The sequence below is a fragment of the Crocuta crocuta genome, unplaced genomic scaffold (genome assembly GCF_008692635.1).
Source record: "Crocuta crocuta isolate KB4526 unplaced genomic scaffold, BGI_CrCroc_1.0 scaffold70, whole genome shotgun sequence".
Taxonomy (NCBI): domain Eukaryota; kingdom Metazoa; phylum Chordata; class Mammalia; order Carnivora; family Hyaenidae; genus Crocuta; species Crocuta crocuta.
Window position 1 is genome coordinate 11,898,603 of NW_027528417.1, and position 2,887 is coordinate 11,901,489.

Consider the following 2,887-nt stretch of genomic DNA (forward strand, 5'->3'; position numbering starts at 1 on the left):
GTCCGCACGGACGCGCACCTGCGCCCGTTGCAGGCCCCTCGTCTTCGCAGGCGACACCGATGCCACCCTGCCTTTTTCCCCGGGTCCGTGTGCTGAGCCATCCTGCCGCGTCAGGGCCGCGAATCCATTCCGGCCCCGGGATGTGCGCGCGCCCACCCTGTGCCGGGCGCAGGGTGCGCCAGGAAGATGCGCGGCGTTTCGGCGTTCCGGGGGCCTTGCCCCGCCACGGGTGACTATCGTGGGCACCACAGCCGGTCACGACGGCAGGACCGAATCCGTGCGTTCCACTGGTGGATAGTCCGTGTCTAGCACAGCGCCTGGCGCAAAGTAAGCCCCTGATACGTGTGTGTTGAACGAATAAGTAAGTGAATGAACGAACGAAATGATGGTTTCAGAGGGAAATAATCTCACGAACATTACTTCCCCTTCCTTCATTCCCGTTTCTCCAGGTTCCTGCCAGAGACCTCAAGCACCCGCCCCCATTCTAGACGGTAGTCTGGATAATCATCCTAAGAGGCTTTACAATGATTTTCATTAAGTCAACTTCTTTGTTCAAGAACCTTCTGCTGGTAGTCCGTCACGATTCCTTCCTGACTGGCGGGGCCCTGTGATCACCTGACCCGGTTCTGACACCTCCAGACTCTACCGCGTTCCCTGGTCTCTTCACACAGGCCTTGCCCACCACCACCTCCTTGATTCTTTTGTCGTCCTCATTTAGAAGTACCCAATGGAATCTTACTAATTTCCAAGAAATCGAAATCCAGAGAGAGAAATAAGGCAAACGTAAGAAATGTTGGGACAAGTGTGTGAGTTACTGATGCCTCCTGACAGCCAGGTGCTCGGTCGACCTGGTGCCTTTTTACAAATATCATGTCATCAACGCAGCATCTCCATGAGGTACGTGTGTATTTTTCCAAGAAATCGAAATCCAGAGAGAGAAAGAAGGCAAAGAAGGAAAGGGCCTGCGTGAACTATCGGGTGGAAGTAGCCGGTGGCGATGTCTGCACCGCTAACCGCCAGAGACGGCCAAGTCTGCAAAACTCAGACTGCGCCCATGCCTTCAGGGAGCTTCCTCCCCAAGGCAAAATAACCTAGAATGGAATCTGTAGAAATGTCCATGTTCTTGCGTTTGCTGATACCATTTATGAAAATTAATCCCGAGGAACGATTATTTATCTCTGGATACCTGATAACATCCTCCGTGCTTACAACATCATTTCTGGGCCCAATAGCAAATAATCCAAGAGAATTTTTTAAATTACCTGTATGAAGCAAAAATAAAACTGTTCCTTGCTTTATTATTTATTCCTTAAACATGTACAGGACAGGGACTGTTTTTCTTTTAGAGTACCCTCATCAAGCACTTATATAGGTGCTTACAATATAGCAGGCACTTTGCTTATTTAATTCTCATGACCAGTAGGGTACTATTATTATCTCCAACTTTTTGATGAGATCTAGAGACGTTGTAATTGAGGGCTGAGGCAGTCAGTCTTCCGGTTGTTAGGCGCTCCATTATATAGTCTCACGTGCTTCCTAGAAGTCAGGACTGTGTGCCAGGCACATGCTGGGGGTTCGAAATTGAGCCACCTATAGTCCTGACCTGTGAGGGACTACTCATAGCTTAATGAAGTTGACAAATTTACAAATAATCATTGCATCATATATTGTGATTTGAAGACAACATAAATGTTTGGGAACGAAAATGATAAAGTAAGTAATGCTATGTATTCACAAAATAAAATAGCTGCCATCAAATTAAAATATTATAAAACTATGTCTACAAAGAAAAGTGTTTACAATATCATTAATAAGTTCATGTAAAAGCCATGGAAACACATGGACAGTAATTGAAAGAAATGTGGGAAGTGTTAATGTACTTGCATTATGAGAGTGTGTCCTTTTTCAATTTGTTTTAATGTTAAAAAGTTGATTGTAAGAACTAAGAAAAAATGTTTCCGAACTCACATACTAGGTATTCAGTGAACAGTTGTCCCATGAATGAATGAATGAATGAAGCTGCAAACTCATTAGTGTCAGTACCTAACAGTGTTGGGTGTCGAGGACATGCCCAATAAAATATCCTGAAATTGATGGAAGTATTTGGGAATGCATGACCTTCTTCTTCCCTCTGCTACTACCCCTTACCTTTTTTCTCAGATTATCTTTACTCGTATGCCTCAGATTATTGCTAGTCCCTTGAACCCAATCCAGTCAGAGTTTGGGCCCTAACACTTCATAGTCAAGGTATCTAATGACCTCCCTCTTTGTCAAATTCAGTGTTTAATTCTGTCTTCATCTTACTTGACCTATTAGCAGCATTAGATACAGTTGATCAGTTTCTCCTTCAACCTCCTTCTTACTTGACTTCTCTTTTTCCATTGACTCATCTGCGGCTCCTTTCCAGACTCCTCTGTTGGGTCCTTCACCTCTTCATCATCGCTGAAGGTTAGAATGCCCCAGAGCTTCTCCTTGGCGCGCTTATGTTCCCTGCCTGGGAGATCACATCCAGGCACCTAGCTTTCTCAAACATCTGCATGATAATGACCTGCAAATTTAAATCTGCAGGCCGAACCCCAGACTCTCTTTATCCTTTAAATATCTTCTTAAATGTTTCACATACATTTCACACTTCACATATTCAAAATGAGTTATTTCTACCTCTCACCAAAGCACCTCCTTTCCCAATTGTCCCAGATTGATAAGAAACACCGTCTTTTACCCAGTTGTGCAGGCCAAAAAGTTGGATTCACCGCTGATACCTGGCTTTTTCTCAGAGCTCATCTGCAAACCAGCAGCAAATTTTGTTTCCTCTACATTCAAAACACAGATCAAACCTGAACACCACTTCTCTCTTCCACCGCAACCACTATCGTCCAAGTCCTCT

The 2,887-nt window shown here is 44.9% G+C and overlaps 1 long non-coding RNA gene across 1 annotated transcript; it reads left to right on the forward strand.

Moving 5' to 3' along the window:
• The first annotated feature begins 6 nt into the window (after positions 1-6).
• On the forward strand, positions 7-2,094 carry LOC144223595 (uncharacterized). The gene is made up of 2 exons (XR_013332766.1): positions 7-327; positions 450-2,094. It is a non-coding gene; the product is annotated as an uncharacterized LOC144223595 (long non-coding RNA).
• Positions 2,095-2,887: the final 793 nt, after the last annotated feature.